Here is a 22,524-nt window from a genome sequence, read left to right on the forward strand (position 1 = left end):
GTCATCTGGCATGGTTGGTCAAGAAGATTTTATTGGGAATCAGGCTGCACCAAACAGAGACACAAACACTGTTTGCAGTACTGCTCTGTGCCTGGACCTTGAGAACTCAGGAGTTGTGATCAGTTCTGTTGGGAGAACTCCATTAGAAAAATGAATAACTTGTATGGTATGTAAGGTACAAATGCATCCCTACACACTTCTGTCTTGACTGGCCATTCAACAAAACTGAATTGCCCAAGTACAACCGCCTAGGACAGGATTAGGACATTTTGTCACAGACTAGATCCGGCTTAATGCTACTGTCTCTTCTGTTGCCCTCGCCATTCTGGGAGCTTAGGAGTCATTCGTATTAATATGGGACCTGGGCTCTGCTGTTCATAAGACCTCACTAAATGATACACAGTAGAAATATTCCTAGAAGTCATTTCTATGTTGAAACAGCTAACAGAACTTATTCATACACAGAGATGGCTGTAATGTGCAGAGCTGTGTCTCTATCTCACTGAGCCCAAAGTAAATGTTCTAAAGTGCAGCCTCGTATAGGCAGATGCTCAAATGGTCCAAACCACATTCAGTCCACTCAACGAAAAAGGAAGAATCAGAGTGGATAAGTCAGGCTGCAAAGAGACAACAGTCTCAGAAATACTTTGAAATTTTATCACTCTATAGGATCTCTTATATATGTACACACACACACACACACACACACACACACAATCTAGGACCACATTTCCCCCGATAAACCTCAGAAATAAAGCCTGTCTCTGTGTCTGTAAAGTGAGGATAATTATGTACCATTGGAAGCATTAAGCAAAACAATGTCTGTAAAAGCATTTATTAAAGGTGCCTCGGCCACTGTGAGGATCAGAAAATGTCAGCCATTATTAAATGTCAGCCTTTCCATGTGCACAGTGAAACTCCTCCTGTATTGTCACTAACCCCTTCCACAGTGGTGACATCTTCACCATGCTGCTGTTACACTTCTCACTCTTCAAGGAGGGGGCACTATGTGTGAATGTGTGTGTGTGTGTGAGATTATGTTTATGTGCATGTTAGTGTGTGTGCCTATGTGAGTGTGTGTGCCTGTGTGAGTGTGTGTGAACATGTGGGTGTGTGTGTTAGTGTGATTGTATGTATGTGCATGTGAATGTGTGTGAATGTATGTGTGCATGTGTGCATGGGTATGAATGTGTGTGTGAGTGTGTGTGAATGTGTGTGTTTGAGCATGCGAGTGTGTGTGAGTGTGCATGTGAGTCCATGTGAGTGTGTGAAAGTGTGTATGAGTGTGTGAGTGCAAGTGAGTGTGTGAATGTGTGAGTATGTGCACATGTGAGTGTTATTGTGTGTATGTGCATGTGGGTATGTATGTGTGTGCATGTGTAAATGTATGTGAGTGTATATGTGTACATGTGTTGTGCATGTATAAATGTGCGTGTGACAGTGTGTGTGTGTGAGACCGGGTCATACATGTATGAATATGTGTGAGTGTGTGTGTATGTGTGTGAGTGTATGTGAGTGTGTGGGCATGTGTGTGCGTGTGTGAATGTGATTATGTGCATGTGAGTGTGTGTGAGAGTATATGTGTACGTAAGTGTGCATGTGAGTGCATGAGAGTGTGTGTGAATGTGTGTATGTACATGTGAGTATGATTGTGTGTATGTGCATGCTAGTGTGTATGTGTGTGCGTGTGTGAATGTGTGTGAGTGTTTATGTGTATGAGTGTTGTGTATGTATAAATGTGTGTGTGTGACTGTGTTGTGTGTGTATGAATGTGCGAGTGTGTATGTGAGTGTACATGTGTGTGAGTGTGTGTACATGCTTGTGTGTACAAGTGTGAGGATAATCTAGGATGTTAGAAGGTCATCCTCAGGAATGCCATCTACCTTATTTTAAACTCTAACCTGGAACTTGCCGTGCAGACTAGGTTGGCTGGCCCAGAAATTCACCGTTCTCCTCCTCTCCAGAGCTGACAAGCTCACACTGCCACTGGGATACTGGGAATTGAACTCAGGTCCTCTTGTTTGCACGACGAGCACTTTACTTACGTGACTCATTGTCCTCTCTACTGTGGGAAATCTGGAATTTACTGCAGAGAATTTGAAAGGACTTTTCAAAGCCATTGGCCAGGGCCCGTTTCATTTTGTAAGTGAGAATGCCAAGGCCCAAAATAATACCTCCCAAATCACATGACTGGCAATAAACATCTGCGATTCATAAATTAATGATATTAAAAAATGATTGGTTAGGGAATGGATGTAGATGGATAGCTGCCGGCCGTTAGGGGTGAAGGCCTCTGGCTCACTGTTGAAGTAAGGGCAGGCCTGAGTTGGAATCCCAGTCCAGCCATGTTCCAGTGGGGCTTATGGAGACTTCTTAACCTTTTCAGCTTTCAGTTGTTTCTAATACGTGCCCTGCAGAAGCACTGAGAGAACTAAGGGAAGATTGTGCATCTTTTTAATTTCCCAAGGCTGCTATAACAAAGTACCATAGACCGGGTGGTAGAATTGAAGATCAAGGCTCTGGCCAGAGGACTGTCTTTCTCCTTGGTTCACATGGCTCCAGTCTAGGTTATGTTAACAGGATCCTGTCCTCATACCCACACTAGGTTAAGGGTCCAGAGTGATGACTGCAGGTTAAAATTTTTCAGTCACCTCCAGACATCGTGACATTGTGAAGTACTAAGTATCCGGCCCCTGAATCTGGGGCCATGTGACTCAGCCCCAGTCAAAGTGCACTATGTATACTTAACACCTCTTGTCAATATATCCTAACTTGCCCCAAAGAGGACAAAGATTAGGAGCAAACCAGGTTAGACCTGGGTAAAGGTGTTTCCTAAAAGGTAGGTCACAAGATCCTGCAGGCTCTGTTACTATCAGGCTTGTGGTCTTGGCCCTCAACCTTAGGACAGCACATTTCCCTGCACTATTTAGCACAGTGGCTACAGGCTTATTTGTGAGATAGAGATGGGGAGGGAGAGGGAGAGGGAGAGGGAGAGGGAGAGGAGAGGGAGAGGAGAGGGAGAGGGAGAGGGAGGGGGGAGGGGAGGGGGAGGGAGGGGAGAGGAAGGGGGAGATGCTGTAAACATGGGTACCTTGGAGGACAGAAGATGAGATTTGTAGTTACAGAGCGGTTGCAAACCTTCTAATGTGAGTGCTGGGAACCCAATTCAAGTCCCCTAGAAAGGTGGTAAGTTCTCCAGGGTCTCCTTGTGCTTTTAGGTATTCAAAATGTGGTTCATATGAGCCAAACTGTGACTTAGATAAAAGAATACACACCAGATTTCGAAGGTGGGCATGAGCGAATATAAAATATCTTAGCATTGACATTCATCATATGTTAAAATTATCATTTTGTTGAAACACTATATAGGAGTTAAATATAATATGCAAAAATCCCCTTTGTATTTTAATGTGGCTACTAGAAAATTTAAATTTGTATGTAGCTCTGAAAATTTGTCATCTGTAAGTAGTGCCTGAGAGGGCATTCAGGTGATATCAGAAGATACCACTATACTTTGAGCTTGGCTAATCCTCACAGGCACTTGAGGCATGGCATTGTCTTGAATACAGATTCCTGGCATCCTCTCTTGGAGCCTTAAGTTGCGATAGGTTTGCTGATCCGTGTTTCTGGAACTGCGCCTGCGCCAGCTTCGCGGACTCCGCGCCTGCATTATCCCCTTCAGCGCCCATGTCAAACTCACATTAACATAGTCATTTTGCAGATGAAAAAGCAAGACTTTGGGAAGATTAGACACATGGCCCAAAGTCTGTCGCCTAGTAACAGAGATGGGAGTATAGCTGATCCCAGGGCTTCCCAACTGGACAGCACCTGAGCCTACACAGCAGTCTGACTAGCCCCCTTCCACAAACACCTCGTCTCCTACTGGCAGGAGGGAGGCCTCCTGAGATGAGTTGTAGCCTGGGCCCACCGCTTGGCGGCGCTGTGCATTTGGCACTTAGGGTTCTCAGAGGCTCTCTGCGGAATGCTGCCATACCAGGATTCCTCTGGTGTGGACGCTGGGTCAAGACTAACATCCAGTTTTCATGTAGCATCAAACATGGAAGACCTTGATGATTATCTCTCCCGAATTCCCATGACCCAGATGGAAAGCTGAAGTTTGAAACAGACAGATAATTGGGAAAACAAAAAACAAAAACAAAAAACAAACCTGAAAACTGAAGTTGAGACTAAAATCCAGGTCTTCCCTGTGAGGAAACACAGAGCTGTGTTTTGCAAGCTCCTCTTGGCAGTGACACTCTGTCAACAAACCGTTCATGGAAACCTAAAATTGGGCGATGGGAGAATTGGGCTGACTGAAGTAGGAATAGGCTGCCTAGGCCCACCCCCCTCATCCCCCTCATCTTCTACCCTGTAACAGCCAGCATCAGAGTGCAGCCTCACAGATCCTATCACACAGTCCTAATGCACACCAGACACATACCAGAATTCCCTCTGTGTACACAAAGTCCTTTAGACCAACCATACGGCAACTTCTGGTGCAATCATATCTGCTTTTGGCAGATGGGGAAACCGAGGCAAGGAGAAATCCAGCAGCTCATCCCATACCCTCCAGTGACCACAAAAGCTTAGATTAGATGCAGGCTGTGTGATTCCACGGCATGGGGTCTCAACCACTGTCGGATTGCTTATCCCCAAGGAAGAAGTGGGTTATTCATCCACAGAGAGAAAAGTAGGTGGGACACACTGGGCTAGCCAGCCATGCTAGGAAGCTTGCCAAATGGCATGGTAACAGGGAGGGAGTGAATGGGGAGAGCTGGGGCATGGCTGGTGGCTATGCTAAAAGACAGGTGCTCCTAGGCCTAGGAAATAGGAAGAAGCCAGCCGTATAAGGAGCCTAGGGGCCTTCTGGGAAAAGGAAGCATCATCTATAAAGATTTTGACTCCCGGAGGCTCCCAGTATCTTGAGGAAGAGCAGAGCCCTCAGAACTAGAATTCAGTAGGACAGAGAAGAGAGGAATTGCTGGTCCAGGTCATGAGGGGCCCGAGGAGGGGTCGTTGAGTGTACTTCTGGGCCTGCGGGGAACCTCTAGAGGGTTGTCAGCAGGAGATGCCACACTCAGCTTTTATTTTATTTTTAGACTTCTTTGCAGTGCGGGAAGGACATTTCTCTAACAATTGGACACCCCCGGCCTCCTTCACAAAAAAGGAATTTTGATCTGAACCTCACATTCTATAGAAAAATTAATTCAAAGTGAATCACAGATGTAAATGTAGGATGCTAACCTGGGGAAGCCTGTTGGAAAGAAAGGGAAACATCTTGGATACCCGTGGTGAGGCAAAGGGTTCTTACACACGAGTGGAAGCGTGCTCTCTATCAAAGAGAACGCGAATGGATTGAGTTTCCTCACCGCTGAAAACTCTGCTCAGCATAAGACCTCGTTAAGTGGATGAAAAGGTGAGCAGCAGATTGTGAGGAAAATGTCGGCAAAGTGCCGACCAAGACCATGGAGCCAGGATGTCGGGGAGGCGTCCTGCTGGGGAATATGCAGTGCAGGGTTAAAAAGCCTGAAGCAGAGAGAGGGCTTTCCCAGAATCTGCTGGGGAGAGGTGGGTGCCTAGAATGGACAGACGATGGGGAGACACGGTAGAGTCAAGATTTACCATCAAGGCACACCCACTGGACGGGATACAGAATATGAAGGGAAGAGAAGAACTGAGGATAATTCCTGATGTGCAGTCAAGTTCACGGGAGGCCGTTAGCCTGGTGCGGGAGACTGCGCCGCAAGGGAGGGTGAAATGGGGGCTATGCACAGCTGTCGGCTAGGAGAGATGCCAACACATGAGAGGACACTCCACTCAAGGACTGCGTCCCCAGTGTCACTTAGGGTGATTGAAGCCCTGCCAACCAGGGCTGAGCTCTGTTATCAGGCATGCTCCGGAGCCTGGGTGTAGTGGTCTTCTACTTGTCTTCATTTAGTGTCTTTATCATTTTCTTTAATGCTAGCACAGTTTCTTCTGTTAATTAGGCCCAAAGGGAGTCTCTAGCCTCGTCTCACCCCCTTCAGCTACACAGCCACCCTCCTTACCCTTTTTCCCTTCCCACCCCATCATATCACGTCCCACAGTGTCTGGGACCTCTTCCGTGACAATTAAGGAGTCACTTTGGGTGGCTTCCATTTTCTTTAGGGACCTTGTTCCCTGTTCTATTTCTTGTGTAGCTCCCCTCTTTACTCTCTTGCCACACTTAGCCCATGCTCAGCCAGTGTCGGTTCATTGTACCCATTTCACAGACGACTATTCTCAGCCTCAGAGAGGTTAAATAATTTGGCTCAAGCCAAGCGGCACCGTAGTTTCAAGTTGAGTTCGGGCCACTTGGCATCAAGATTCTTCACTGTGAAGTGAACAGCCTCTCAGGCTCACGCAGGTCTTTCTGCGTATCAGGTCTCTCTCTGGCCTGCACAGAGGATCCCCTGATTCTTGGCTTTGGGGAATCACAGTTTGTCACCTGTCTGGAGTCCTGAATGCTCATATCTGCTTGTATCCCCCCCACCCCCAGTTCGGTTGTACCTGCTTATGGAAGCCATTAACACTCCAGAATACTCAATAACTTGCCCAAGAAACTGATGGAGTATAGATTTCTTCGCAGGCCTCTCTGGCTCTAAACCTTGTGGGATTAAAAAAAGAAAAAACATAAAAACCAACAACAGTCATTTCTCTGCTGTCGCATCTGCCCCACATGTGGAGGTACAGACTTTGCCCTGTCTACCCAAGAGTGAAGGGACCTTGAAAGAGACTTTCTTGATTCCTTTGGTTGTTCTGTGTGCCGAGGATCTTGGCTACACCAAGGTGAGCACCAGTGATTCCCAACTTAAGGGAGAGTTAGAGCAAATGTTGTCAGCCACCAAAGAGGCAGATATATGGCTCACATAAGCCTCCACCTCAGCTCTCACCAGCCACTCTGTGGTACATGCAACTCTTTCCCTAGACCTCAGTGTTTACCTTTGATACCGTGGTAATCAGAGTTCAGGCCACATAGGACTATGTGGGGTGAGGGAGTGGAATACGAAGGCATGTGAGCTATACATGCCGCACAAGGAACGGTGACTTTATAGCTGCTTTCTGACGTTATTCCATACAAGCCACCTTGCTAGATCATCTGTCATCCTCACCGCAGAAGGCTGGATTTGCTGCACCTGCTTTTCCCCCTCCACCTTCCCAGAGCCTTGGCTCTTGGATCCTGGAGAGAAACCAAGTGTCTCTGGCCTGTCAGCCAGAAGCTTGGAGATCATCTACACCACGGAGGGGTTATTCATTCCGAGCACGAGACAAAAGCCTGAGCTGGCTTTGTATCTAAGCGAACTGATTAAGCTGCGCGTTAGCTGGGGATAAAGCTTCTTACCGAATAACTAGACTTTTGCTGAGCCAGGATGATAAATTCGTTCTTAATGCATTGATAATAAAAAGCGATTCCCCTCTACCCCGCCGCCCTTTCTTTTGAGTTTCCACCGGCTTTGGGGAAGTCTCTGTGTTGAACACCGCCATCTAGAGGACATCTGGAGAATCGCAACCTGAGCAGAAGCATTTTTTTTTTTAAAGGAACATCAGAACTTAACACAATCCATAAGAAGCTCAAAGACACCCTGGGAAGCCAAATGTGTTTACAAAATTGACTGCCAGTAGTTACTTATTACCCCGAGAATGGCATGCTTCTTACTGCACAGCCTCTATAGTGCTAGATTTTTCTCCAGACAGCTGCTAGATGGTTGTGTGTACATGCTTATGTGTGTGTGTGTGTGTGTGTGTGTGTGTGGCGCGTGTGTGTGCGCCCACATGCGTGTATGAACTGAGGCACCTACTCTGTGCTAAGTGCCACACTAGAAATTTGGGACATAGAGAGCAATGCACTGCACTGCCCTGTGTTTAAGATGTCCATACATGAATAAGGAAAAGAAGAACAAATGATTTAAGGAGCAAGGTAAGTCAGAGCAACCTAGATATCCTATTGGAAGAGCCCCGATTTAGTGGGGTTCAGAAGGCATGAGAAAGAGAGAGGCTGGCATTCCAAGAGCATTTCCCGCCCATCTAGATATCACCCGCAATCTCACTCTGTGAGCTGGGGGCATGGTTCCTATCTCACATGAGGATGTGGAGGCTCAGAGAGGTTGAGTTCCTTGACCAATGCAGCGCAGCTGAAGGGGTCAAAGTCCAGAATTTCTACATAGACTTGTGTGCCTCACACATGCTTCCTGTAATCCCAGACTGCCCACCAAGTGGGAAAACGGCACAGACGAGAAATAGGCTCTTGAATTACCTCAGTGGTAGAAAGATGTTTATCCCCAGGAGGTGAATCAGATTTTCAGAAATAGTCAAAAATCTTTCTGAGCCTAGTCATCCTGTGGATAATGAGATCTGGGGGTTTTATTTATTTTTAAAATGTGAGTCTAAGATATGAAAATTGAGTTTTGTCCAACTCCTGATAAACTACCTAACAGAGTGTTGTTGCTGTTATTGGTGGTGGTGTGTATGTGTTGTTGTTGTTGTTGTTGTTGTTTTGAAACAATCTTGCTGTGTTGCCCAGAGTGGCTATGAGCTCAGGACACTCCTGCCCTGGTCTTCCGATGTAGGATTAATGGTGGGGTCTCGTGTCTGCTCCACCACAGGGCTCCAGCCGCTCGGGAATGCAGGACACGGAAAGTTTGACCATGCTTACCCCACGCTGCCACCACTGCCACAGCTGCCACCGCTGCCACGCTGGGCAGGTGTCAGGCTGTGAGAAGCCTCAGGACACCCCTCTGGGGGTGGGGAACTGCAGTCTGGGCACAGGACACAGTCGGAGCTGGCTTTGGAGTCCCTGGGCCTGTAAGGAGGCTGGGGTCTTTGGTTCTCAGGTTCTTGGGTATCCAGGCACCGCTGGGATGCTGTGGAAGAGCTGAGAATGGAGTGGGGGCCTGCAGGGCTGGATCTAGCCCAGGGCCGAGGGGGAAAAGAGGGGGAAGCTCTGGCTGGTTCCTCTGGGAGAATCCTTGGCTGGATGGCGGTGGTGGGCTGCAGGCTTGGTGGCAGCCGACCCCGGGAGCACAGGGAGGCCTTCTGCAGCAGATTAGGAAGTGGCTCTCTAGGTGAAGGGCTTCTCTACCGCTTTTCACAGCAGATCCCATAAAAAGAGGCAGGCCATGGTTTCAAGACATTTATTGTCATGGCGGAAGGTGGATGAGTAAAACCGTACCCCACTTCTCTAGGTGGGCCTGAGATTAAATACCTTTTTCAGGTAGGAGTGTCTGGGAAGGGAAATTCAAAGGCTCCAGGCCTTTAGGTACCTCATTATAATGGAGATCTGTCTTGAGCCTACGGGACCTGTGGTCATGTCCTCTACCTGTGAAGGGGCTTGGGGCGTTACCCTTATGTGACTGATAGTCACAAATCTATGGAAGGCTGTGGGCTAGTGACTGACCTGGTTTCCTGGGAGCTTAGGAAAACGCCTACTGTCCCTCTCAGGGTCACCAGGTTTTGACCCTCAGCTCAACCAGGAACCAGGATGTCTTTCACTGCCCCACATTCCGAGTGCTGGGGCTACAGTGTCATGAAGGTAGTTACTCTGCTGAGGAGCTGTGGACAAGAACTGTGTCCTGTGTGTGTATGCGTGTGCGTATGCGTGCCTCTGTGTGTGTGTGTGTGCACGCACTCTTGTGCGTTACACTGTGTTTCTCAGGCTCAGATAGGAGTTTGTTCACAATGCTCACAGCCATCCCCAAAGTCTCCTCCATCCATCCTCATCTCCACCAAGAGTGAGGACACAGGCTTCCTTCCGATGAGTGTTAACTCAGTGGGGCAACAGTAGAACCAGTAGGGGCACGCTTGGGCATCTCATCCTCCTGTATTTCCCAGGAAGGAGATTATGTAATAAGAGAATTGATGTTGCCACCCCAGAGATGCACACAGAACATACCCACAGCAGAAGTAAAAGGCAGTTAGTGTAGGATGCTGGAAGAGAAGATCCAATCATGGAAGACTTCCTGTAAGAGGTATCACTGTAGTTCTTCTGAGAGAAGGAGAGGATCAGAAGGAACCATTCATTCTTCCCACCACTGGCTTCCCTCTGTCTACCTGGGAAGAATGAACAACATTGCAAAGGAAACTTTTGTGTAGGGATTGAATTGTTTTTAATGTGTATCCCATCTGGGTGTTCTATTCCCATATCAAGGTAATGAGCCAGGGCCTGTTCCTCCAAGCAGCCTAGATGCAGATCCAGCCTAGATACAGCTCTTCAAGTGGCCAAAACCCATCTGAGCATGAGATCCAGGCTGGTGACTAGCCTTGAGCTGTAACCCAGTTGTTCAAACCAACGTGGATATGGCCTAGTAGGCAGAAAGGAACTCCAGCTCCACAAGATCTGGTGCCCTCTGCTGGCCTCTGATGACACCTGCATACACATGCACATAGTCACATGCATAGGTAAATTAAAACTAAAAATACATTTTTTTTTAACACTGTGGGGAGAGAAGTGAGTTCTCTCAGATGCTCTGGGTGTTCAGAGGATGGTGGCGGCCATGAGATGTGATGACTCTGCAAGGGTAAGTGGATCAGTTCATGGAGGGTGGGCACACTATCCAAGAGGGCAGGCATAACCCTAGGTGGTCAAGGGAACCAGTTCAAGGCTCCCTGAAGGGAAGCCATACCATTCCGTCTACTCTAGGAGAATAGAATGATGGAAGGAGCCAGACTAGAGACAGACAGTCATCCAGGGCCAGGTCTGTTGGAGTTTCTAAAAATCACTGCCTTGTGAGGGCTGGAGTGTAGTTATCAGAATGGCAATTTAACCAAACGACTAAAACATGGGTGACCTGCCTAGGGGCACAGTCAAAGGGTATGATAAGACACACACACACACACACACACACACACACACACACACACACACACACCCTCCATCTCCCCCCCCTGCTACCACAGCCAGACTCTTACACAGTACCAAGCTCCGCTCTTCAATCTCTGGCCCCCTTCTGGCCCCCAGCTCCTGTGTGCCCACACTGAGGAAACATCTCCCTGAAGGGTTCACCTCAGCTGATGCTGGTTTCCTCTTAATCACCACTGTTGTCTCAGATCCAGCCGACCAACATCATCACCTGGATCACCAACAACACTGTCCTAGTGAAGCAAATCTCTCATGTCAGTCATCATGGTCTCTTGTTAATCACCGTTATTCTTCAGCCTCAGCTGACGAGAATGACAGATTCTCGAAAGAGTCCTAAAGGGACTCTCAAAACGCTCCCCAAAACCTACAAGGCAGGCCCCATCCTCTGCACTGCTCTTGGCTTGTCTTCCAAGCTCCCACAGGACCTCCCACTGAGCTCTGAACACTTGATGGTTTTCCTAGCCCAAAGTTCACAGGCTACCACAAACCTCCCCCAAAACGCACGGCCTGGTCTGTCCCAGCAACCTGGTATCGATTTCTGTCTTAGCTAAAGTCTCCATTGCTGTGATAAAACGCCATGACCTTCTCCCATCAATCATCAATCAAGACAGGAAACCACAGGCTTGCCCACAGGCCAAGCTGGTAGGGCCATTTTCTCAATCAGGTTCCCTTTCAAAAATGGCTCTAACTGTGTCAACTCACCAAGTATGACCTTCACGTGAAATCTATTAGTCATATCTGGTCTAACCCAAAATCTTTCCTTCAACATATCATTTCAGAGGGGTTGAGAGAGAGAGAGAGAGAGAGAGAGAGAGAGAGAGAGAGAGAGAGAGAGAGAGAGAGAGAGAGACTAAGACTGATACAGTGAACTGATATTACACTCAGAGATGGGAATGGATTTTCTAGCTCCAAGTAGCCTGAGACACTTAAGGAAAGGTATATCTGGGAGCCTGGGAGATGCTGTTTTGATCTTGACTGTGGTATTTACTCTATGAGACACTGCTGTCCATTTGACAGAATTCAGTCACCTAGGAGATGACCTCTGGCAATGCCTTGACTGCAGAAACTGAGATGAGAAAATTCATCCACTGTGGGTGGTGCCATTCCCTAGCTGAAATCCTGGACTGTAGGAGGAGAGAGAGAGAGAGAAGAGAGAGAGAGAGAGAGAGAGAGAGAGAGAGAGAGAGAGAGAGAGAGAGAGAGAGAGAGAGAGAGAGAGAGAGGGCATGTGTTCATTTCTGTCTTTCCATGGGAAGCCAGCACTGCTGCAGGCTCCTGGTGCTGGATTCCCTACCTGTCATGGTGGACTGAACCCTCGTGCCAGAATAAACCCTTCCTCTTCTAGGTTACTTTTGTCAGAGCACAGCAACAGAAGAGAAACTAAGAGAGGAAACTAAGAAAGAACGTTTCAAAGTCTTATATACAATCAATACTTAAGTTTCCTTTCTTTTTCCATTCCCTTCTCAGCCCATGGCCATTTCAGAGAGGAAAATGACCCAACCTAAAGAAACATGATGGAAAAAAATAGAGAACAGATTGGTCTGCACTTCACAAAATGAGTTAGGCTCACTCTGAAACACACACACACACACACACACACACACACACACACACACACACCCAGCTTGCCCATGCCCACTGTGAATTTGTGATTTGCCTGAAGGAAAATCAGGAAGGAGACAATTCCTTGCTCAACTGCGTAGCAGGCTCCCTGAGTAGGGGACTCTAATGGCGGTGTGAAAAGCTATTAGTTGGGGGTGGGGCGGGGGGAGGGGACAACAGTCTTCCCTCTTGTTTCCTTTCAGCCCACCCCACCTAAAGTTTAGCTGATCACTGAGGTCCTTGAGTGTGTTTTTAAAGTAACTAAACAAACTTGATCTCTTCCAGAGTCTAAAGACCTACTCAGCTTAAACTTTTTAAACACAGTTTTCAGCTGAGCGACAAGGAAGATCATCAGGCATAAGAAGGAGACATGGGGTTACAAGCTGCATATGAGCCTGGCAGAAGCCTCTGACCTGCCGGGCTGGCCAGTCTCCCAGCCTCCTTGGAAAGACAGTTTGTAGCATGAAAGTGATGGTGGGTAACACATTTGGCTCATGTTTGAAACTCAGGAAACATTTGTTTCCCTTTTTCTTCTTCCTCTAGAGCCAAATTTCAGGTGTAGTATAGGCAGAAATGTGTAAAAGAGATTTGAAATGCTGCTCCTGTATTCAACAGCTCCCAAGATCCTTTGTGGTGTTCTGCAGTCCAGCTCGCCCTGAGGCTTGTGCTAGCAACTCCAGACTGTGCGCCCAAGGCAAAAGCAGAGCCTTGGCCCCTAGACCACTCAGGGAGGGGAGTGAGGTGGAAACTGTTTATATTATGCAGATGTAGAGCCATGGTGGGGGGGCTGCCAACTCTCTGTGGAAAATGAGGGACGATGCAGCTCACAGCCACTCTTCTGGGACGCATCCAAAGGGGTTGCACTTCAGGTACCTCGCTAGGTGTGACCTTCCACTGGTCACCTTGACCTCTCTGGTACTCGGTTTCCGGATTGGTTGGTTGAGGACCCGTGATGATTTTCTCATTAGCAGGCCAGACACTTACTCAGGATATCGTAGAGATCCTGCTGGTCCAGACCTCTAATGCCAGCTACTCAAAAGCTCAGTCAAATAGATCACCAAGCTCAAGGTTTGTGTGGAGAGTTCAAGGCCAGCCTGGATAACTTAGCAAGACAATGTCTAAAAATGAAAAGTAGAAAAAAGGCTGGCCATGTGACTCACTGGTGAGGGGAGGGGCTTACCTAGTATGCACAAGTTCCAGATTTGGGGGAGGTGTTAGTGAAGAGAGAGGAGAGAACTGGGTAGTATCCATTCCGAATATTCACGTTAAGATTGTTTTCATAGTTGGGTATGATGGTGTATGCTTGTAATCCTGGCACTCAAGAAGCTGAGGCAGAAGGATCACTGTTATTCTGAAGCCAGTCTGGGCTACACAGTAAGGACCAGGTCAGCTGAGACTATGTGGCAAGAGTCTGTGTTATTAACTAACTAGCTAGCTAGCTAACTAACTAACTAACTAGCTAGCTAGCTAGCTAATTAAAAACTTCCATAGCAAGTTGTTGAGGTCCTTTACCCTGTCTGTGGGATAGCACTCTTGACTCAGAGCCTGGTTCACAGTGAATGATAAACACTGCCCCTCCCTATAGCCATGAGTCCCTTTCACAGTATTGTTCCTTGCTGGAGGCTCGCTGTCTGCCCCAGCTGGACACATCTTCCATAGGCCATATGTTCCTTCGGACCAGGACGTTCTCTCCTAGTCTAGCAGTAGATCTACAGCCTTGTCAGAGACCTCTGAATTAGTCTGTCTTCTGGAAGGACCAGTTTCTGCTACCATCCCAGAGGGGGTGGGAATTGAAAATCCAACCCCGCAGGTTTCAATCTGAGAAGCATTAACACTAGAGAGTATTTCAATTCAAGGCGAGGAGAGCGATAAAGCAGTGGGTACCCAGCAGAGGCAGGCTGGGGAATTGCCATCTCCACGGGCTTGATTACAGAGAACTGGTTCATGTTCAAAAGGCAGCTGGCTATAAGGGTGAGGGGTAGATTTACAACCTGGGAAGTGTGGGGTGCCTTGGAAAGAAGTTAACATCGTGAACCAGCAGAGATCTGGCATGGAGTGAACTTGTACATGCCCAACGTCGTGGTGGCCATCTTACTGTCAAGGAACCGTAGGAGCTGTAACAACATAACAACAGGGATAACACAAGACACATGTCGAGCCTGTGCTGCGTGTGAGCTGTGTGTGATCGAGGTGGTCTCCAGATGCATCATCTGCTAAAGGGGTACCTCAGTCGTCAGGAACCATTCTGCAAACAGAGATGTGCTCTCCGGAAAGTAATGTGTACTATGGGGCTGGAGTTGGGACTCTGCTCTGTCAGACCCCACAGGTAAGCCCTGAGTTGTTCAACAAGTAAGACAACCCCTCCTCTTGCTACAGAGAGAAAAGCAGTTAAGCTTAGGGGCTAGAGTAGCCTCTCTTTATTTCCTACACTCACTACGGAGCTGGGTGAGATGAAGAGTCATGTGAATGGTTGGTTACCAATGGTGGACGCACAAAAGAAAGACTAGCGAACCCACTGTCCCTTCTCACTGCCTCCCACCAAGGGCTTTGCACCTTTAATGGTCCTTGGCAGTCACTCAGACTTCTGTGAATCCAATACTTATTTATCCCCAAAGTTAACAGGGCAAAACCCTGGGTCCAATACAATGTGCCACAAGAAAAAATTACAAGTGTTATAATGTTATTATATAGTGATATAATTGACTTTTCCTTTTCCCTATTCACCAACCTGGACAATCTCAACTCCTTAAGATAAAACAAAAGTTCCTACCATGCAAAAAAAAATGGGTCTCAAGCGGAAAAGGTGATAGGCCAGGTGGCTCCAACTGCTCCTTGGTAAAGGTTAAAGTAGAGGGGGACTCCTGTTTTGCACCATCTTAAGGGAACCAGAATCTCCTGCTGTGGGGGGGGGATACTGGTAAAATTGGCTAATCTGATGAAGGCAGTTAATCAATCAAGAGTCCATCTTCCCAGATGCATGGAGGTTTATGTCAAGTTGACAAAACTAACTGTGACACTGTACATGCTGTCTAGCAGTGCTTCAAATCAGTGAATGGGGGCAGCTTCTCTCTGAGATGTTCTCATTCTTTGGCTTGAGTATGCACTGTGCTTACAGTGTGCGTCTCTACAAGGAGATGGGGACGTGAAGTCGGGTGCCCTTGTTCTCGTTCTCTCTCTCTCTCTCTCTCTCTCTCTCTCTCTCTCTCTCTCTCTCTCTTTCTCAGCATCAAGGGGTCTTAGAGTCCTTAGTTAATGGAAACAAGAATCCTAGGTTGTATTCTAAATTAAATGGTTAGAGTCACTCTGTTAAAATGTGTATGAGGCTTCCTACATCTTTAGCTATGTTCCCACTTCTAAGAACCTCTCTGCAGATGTTACATGGTCTGTGTTAATTGGAACTAAATCAGTGGAGCCACAGTCAGTGGTTAATTATCTCAAGAAAGTAGAATAAAATTCATGCCTATAGCAAGCAAAGCTTGCAGCCTCCGTCGCTTTCAGAACAAATATTATAATATACATAGGGTTTTTGAATAAATACTCAGACTCAAGGTTACAAAAGAGTTGGCCTTTCAGTAGGAAAGGAACAGTCTTTGACCTTCATAGGCTATAGAGTTAATAGGATCTTTACGACCAACTGATGCAAACTAATTAGATATTTAGCTAAAACTTAAAGGAAATGTGTATGTAGATATCTTCTAAGCATTTCTCCTACATTTATACTTCAGTGAGTTGATTCAAGACGCCTTGGATCCTTAAAACTTGTGTCAATAACATCTTAAAGCTTCTCACGTTCCCTGCTTAAAAATAAAGTGTGGCTTCTGGTTTTAGCTTCCATTTTAATTCAAAAGCTTTGTGGCTTTTTTTTCTTTCTCCTAATTCTTACAAGTTTATACTTAAACATACTTATGTGAAATCTGTTACCGTAGTATTATGGGATTGAGATCCCAGCTGCTCAGAACTGACAAGCCCAATTGTTGAGTGGCAGTTGATAGGAGGAAATCTGGTTTGTCTAGGGGAAGGCACTTGAGACGATGCTGAGGCCGTGGACCTCAAACCTTCATCCTGGATAACATGAGGATGCAAAGGGATCTGGAGGATAAAGAGGCACAGACAAATGCAGGCTGTGTGCTGGCGTCTCCTGTCCCCCACTGGCCAGAGCCTGGAAAGCAGCCTCTGCCTCACCTCCGCCTCAGGGCCAGCTGTGGCGTTCTCCTAACACAGACAGATGCATTGCTTTTCTGCCATTTAACACTGTGGCAACTGTGGCAACTGCTCTGTGTTAACTGATGCAGAGAACGGAAAGCCAGAGCGGGGCATAGCAAAGATCACCAGGGTACTAGAAATGTAAAAAAATAAAAATGGTCTCATACTTAGCTTCAGTTACATTTAGGTAGGGCTTCTTAATTCTTGTAGAAAGGTTAAACAGGAGAAGCAAAAGTAATTCTGCCAAGGACAAGTCTCCAAAGGAGCAATTGTTACAAAAAGGCCACACACATCACACATCACATCACACACACATACACATACCACATAAACCACACATCGCACACATACATATATACACATACACCATATACACCACACATACAGACCACATAAGCCACATATGTTTCATACACATGCACACATCACATATACCACACACTATATATATGTACATATATATACATACATGCATACACAGAGAGAGAACATATACATTGCTATACCACATATAAACTACATAAACCACATATACCACATATACATACACAGACCACATAAACTACCCTTACCACAAACATATGCACACATACACATGCATACACAAAGACAGAGCATCACATATACCACACATAAGCACATACATAAAGCACATAAAGCACATATATAACACACACCCACACATACACAGACCACATAAACCACCTTTACACACACACACACACACACACACACACACACACACACACACACACAGTAGGATATCTTCACAGTCATCAGATGTGCTCCCACTAGCCTGATTTAAAACACGAACTCTGCGACTAACAGGAAATACACTTTTAAGTCATGGATGGCAAAGTCCCAGGAGGAAAATGGCTAAAACAGATTCACAAGATGGGTTCCCATGACAGAATGTACTTAACGAGATGTCAGAAAAGAGCAAGAAAACAGGGCTTCCCAACAGAAGCCTGAATGCCACAGTCACTGGGGATGCTCTGAGTCCCTCATGCTTATTTACTTCAGGATACTTCTCCGGTAAGCAACACGGTACAGCCGGAGGAAGTGTGTTTACTTTACCCTGAGAAAGCCTCATATATGTCTGTCTCCCCACGCCAGCATCTATGTCTGCAGCCCTTGTTTCCATCACGTCGGCTGACAAGAGATGGAGCTGTGTTATTTCCAGTCCTACTATGTGTAGGGCCTGGTCCCTGAGAGCCCCAACCATGAGGCTCCACCACCTTTCCTGGGCAGGCCGACTGAGCATCCTAGAAATTATTACAAGGCAGAAAAAAGAGAAGTATTCAGTGTGGCCACATTGGGAAGAGGAACAAGGAGGTTCAATAATCCCTTGAGTCCATTTGTGGGGTCCTGACGTGATGTTCATGGAGACTGAGGGTGTGTATTAAGTAATCGGGGCTGTGGGAGCTGTGGCCCTGCCCAGCCTCAGGGTCTCCTCTTGTCTCTTCTACAGAGTGGTCCAAAAAGTTGTCAGCACTGTGTGAAATCTCTTTTCCAGAGACAAGCTCTTCCTCTGCCTGGCAGCCGGCTTTGCTCATTTCCTCCTCCCAGCATGAGATTCCTGCAGGAATTGTAACTTCTCTGTGACATCTTCATTCCCAGACAGCATGGAGAGGTGGCATGGAGAAGAGTGGCTGGGGCGTGATGAACCCATCAGCTCTTTACCCATTCCGGGTTCTGAGTGTCACTTACAGCATACACCATCACTTAAGCCAAATACCACAATTCATTAGATACAGGTAAGAGTGAAACAATGGGTGAGGCATAATCCGGTGGGCTGTGGAGAGGGCTCAGCAGTTGGGAGTACTTACTGCTCTTACAGAAGACCAGGCTTGGTTCCCAGCCCTCACACAGCAGGGCACAACTGCCTGTCACTCTAGTTCCACGAAATTGGGCTTCTTCTGATATCCAAGAGACCCTGAGCACGCGGTGCCCATGCATACAGTGCACATGAGTAACGTAACAGTATTAATTAATTTTTCAGAGCAACTTCACATTTCAGAGTGAAGTGTCACCCTGCCCTTGGGGGATAGGTGAAGGCGGCCAACGAAAATGAGCTGATCTCTCAATACCATTCCTGCTGTGGGCCTCAGGCCTGGAAACCGAAAAGCCAGGAAGTTCTCGAAAGAGTGTTGCTCCCGTACCATGGTCCCTTGTTCCATCCTGTCACAGGCTTCCAGGAGCCTGACATTCAATTTTAAGAATTGCAGAGGACTGAGCACGCCATTGCTTGACATCCCACTATTTCGATACCAGCCGTGAGCAAAGGACTTTTCATTTCCTGAAAGTGACAGGAAATTGAGGAACCTGCCTGAGATATCATCTTTGTGTGGGCAAAAGAGGTTGATGAAGTCAGTTGGCCAGACAGTCCTGTGAGTGGAAAAACACAAAACAAAAGCAACCAGTCAAACAAATCATACACCCAAGCTGTGGCGAGCTCCCACCCCATCAAGTCCCATTCTTTCACTATCACGGTTATTTCTGTGAGAAAGAAACCCCGGGAAAGCATGAAGGGTTACTTACTGACCCCGGTACTAGCTGTAGAGTGGTTTGGTGGACCAGCAACCTTGATGCTGAAATCAAAGATCAGGCGCAAGGGAGAGAAATGGGGAGAGGAGGGATCAGTGGGGTAAACTAAGTCTGGGGACCAAGGACTTGTTTGCACAATGGAAGTATAGATGGGGAGGCTCGGGAGAAGCAGGCTGTTCCATACACATAGTAAGGAGAGGCCCTTTAACTACAAAGGCCAGAATGGGAAGAGGAGAAAGGTCCCCAGGGTAGGTATGATGCAGCAGAAATTTCGCAGCACAGGAGGATAAGCAGGGGCTGAAGACATGGCTACACGGTCAAGAACACTGACCAATCTCATGATTGCTGTCCAATCATGAGAACACAAGGTCATATTCTAGAACTCCAGCTCCAAGGGATACAACACTTTCTTCTGGTATCTGAAGACACACACACACACACACACACACACACACACACACACACACACACACACACGTAAATAAAATAATAAAAATAAACAAATAAGACTAACGGAGCGGTTGCCTGCAATAGGAGGGAGGCGCAGACGACACAGAGGAGCATCGGTCACAGCACGGTAGACTGCGTTGTCTGTAGTCCCGGCTGAGCAGGAAGTCTCCGGACTGTAGATCCATCTCCCACAGCTAGGCTGAGGAGTCTGTTCTGCTTGTGCTCACTCGCTCCAGGACCCAGCTCAAAAGAACAGCTCCCATTCCTGCCATGTTCCACAGCCGTGTCAAAAAGAAGAGACATTCTAGCATGCCCTGCACTGACTAAAAACATTTGCCTAGAGCTGACCCACCCCAGCTCTACCCGCAGGTCTTTTGGCCAATGCATAGGATGTAGATTCAGTCACGTCCTAAAGAATGGGAGGTCTGGGGAGAAAGCTCTGCAGATAAAGTCCTTGCCTTGCAAGTATGAGGACCTGGCTTGGCTGCCCACATCAAAAATAAAGCTAGGGGCTGGAGAGATGGGTCAGTGTTTCAGAACATTGAATGCTCTTCCAGAGGCCCTGCATCCAATTCCCAGCAAGCACATGGTGACTCACAACCATCTGTAAGTTCAGTTCTAGGGGATCTGACACTGTCTTTTAGCCTCCGCAGACCCTACACACGTGTGGTGCAAAGACAGACATGCAAACAAAATACCTATATTGGTTAGGGTTCTCTGGAGAATGGATGCATACATACATACATACAGGCATACATACAGGATATATACACACATATATGTTTCTATATGTACACAGATACGTACATACACACATATATTACACATATACATATATATACATATATGTGTATATATATATATGTATACAGAGACAGGAGTATGTCTGTATGTCTGTTTGGAAGTTTATAGTCCAGACTAGCTAGTCTGACCTATATGATAAGGCCCCAGGGTTATGAGAGACATTATCTCAAATAAAAATTGGAAGACATCTGCAGTCTTGTGACTTCCACACACATTCTGAGCATACATGCTCATGTGTACACACACGGACACATACATAGGAAGTTACACACATACACACCCTTGTACACATGGAGAGACAGACCCTTTTGATGTTGAATATGTTGCTGGATTTGCCTGCAAGACCTAAAGACTGGAGGCCACAGACAGGAGCTGGTATCCCACAGAATACCGGTCTGGCCTGTGGTTAGAGTGGCCAGGTCAAGAGCTGAATTCTTCCTTCCTTCACCCTTAGACATCCCTTCTGTTTATCTTCATTGAATACAAAATATGCATGTAGCATGAAATTAAGCTCCAATGAGGAAATAACTCAGGAGATCCATGGCCTCTGAGCTTCAAGAAACTACTCAGGAACCTTGGATCCCGAGGTTTCCTCATGATGAAGGCGGAGCTGAGGGAGAAAGAGCCCTGGCTTTTTAGTCAGACCTGACCATGGCTCTGACTTCAACTGGGACACTGAATTAAGTTCATTTTCCTAGATAGGTTCCACTTTCTCCAACTTATTCAGGGGAGAGCTGGGACAAAGGGCGGGTCTTAAACTGCCAGCTTAACTACAATAGACAATGGAGAGAAAGGGACAGGACCCCGATCTAATGATGGCCGCCAAGACACACCAAGGGACCAGAAATCACAGATTTGACGTTCCTCTCCACAGCCATAGCTACTGACCTCTGTGCTCTGCCTTTCTTCCCACATTCTTCACACGTGCGCAGACAAAGCGACTGAGCCCTCAGTGCTGCCACCGCCACCTCCTCTCTCCAATGCATCTTCTTTAAAGCTAATGCTGACAATTTCCAAAGAGAGAGATGCTTGGCCTGCACTGCCTCGAGAGCTGCTGCTAGTACAGGAAGCTGCAGTCAGGGAAGTCATGTGTCCACTCAGGAAAGGCATCCTGAGAATGGGTATAAATTGAGTCCATAAATCCCGGGCCTGGGGAAAACAACTTTCATAATTCCTGGAACAACTGCAAAATGGCGACAGTCATGTCTTGCTCATCATACACCCACATTAGGGAATGCTTCTTTATTGAAGTCTGTGTTAGTCAGCTTTCCACAACTGCAAGAAAACACCCAAGAAAATAGACTTATACATATAAAAGGCTTATTTGACCCTTGCTACAGGACTTCCACTCCACAATGGGTTGGTCACACAGTGGCTTTGGGGCTATAGGGAGACAACTCAACATGACAAGGGTATGGAACAGAAGACATGTGAAGAAGCAGACACATGAAGAAGGGGTCAGAGTGCCACAGGAGGGGCCTCTCACTATGTCCCTGTTAATGGTTTCCTTACCTCTCAGTGATAATAACTTGGGGAGCAAGCCTTTTGCACATGCTTCTCTAAGGGACAGTTAGGAACCAAACTATGAAAAATCCTGATATTCAAATCAGCATAGAAGTGACTTTTCAACCACATGACTCTTTTTCCCTGTGCTACAATCATAACTCCCATAGCTGGTCCCTCGCCCTGCTCCAAATCCCTCCCGCAGCTGAAGGGCACCGAGAAGTGGGTGTGAGCTACATGGCTGAGCAGCTTCTGAATCATTAGAATTGTTTCTGTCCTGTATCCCAGGAACTAATATGGAGTACAGCCTGCTCTCATGAATTTGGATCTTGGTCTTCTCAGGCTGCATCCTCGACTCACATGTGCTGAGCACCTGCTGAGGGCTTAACACTAACACAGAGGGACCCGTGTATCTCTCCTTGCGTTTAAAGGTGTTGTCAGTGAACCGACAGGCTCCCATGCACTCCAGAGATGCCTGACTCCCTCACAATTCTTCTCCGTGCCCTGCCTCCCAGGAGGACCAGTTGTTACTGGGACTGTCA

At 47.0% G+C, this 22,524-nt stretch overlaps 1 protein-coding gene across 1 annotated transcript in view; it reads left to right on the forward strand.

Annotated features, from left to right (window-relative positions):
* The window catches only part of Asic2 (acid sensing ion channel subunit 2), a 1,059,219-nt gene that overhangs the window by 320,437 nt on the left and 716,258 nt on the right, over positions 1-22,524 (forward strand). The window lies entirely within an intron of this gene.

The sequence above is a fragment of the Rattus rattus genome, chromosome 9 (assembly GCF_011064425.1).
Source record: "Rattus rattus isolate New Zealand chromosome 9, Rrattus_CSIRO_v1, whole genome shotgun sequence".
Classification (NCBI taxonomy): domain Eukaryota; kingdom Metazoa; phylum Chordata; class Mammalia; order Rodentia; family Muridae; genus Rattus; species Rattus rattus.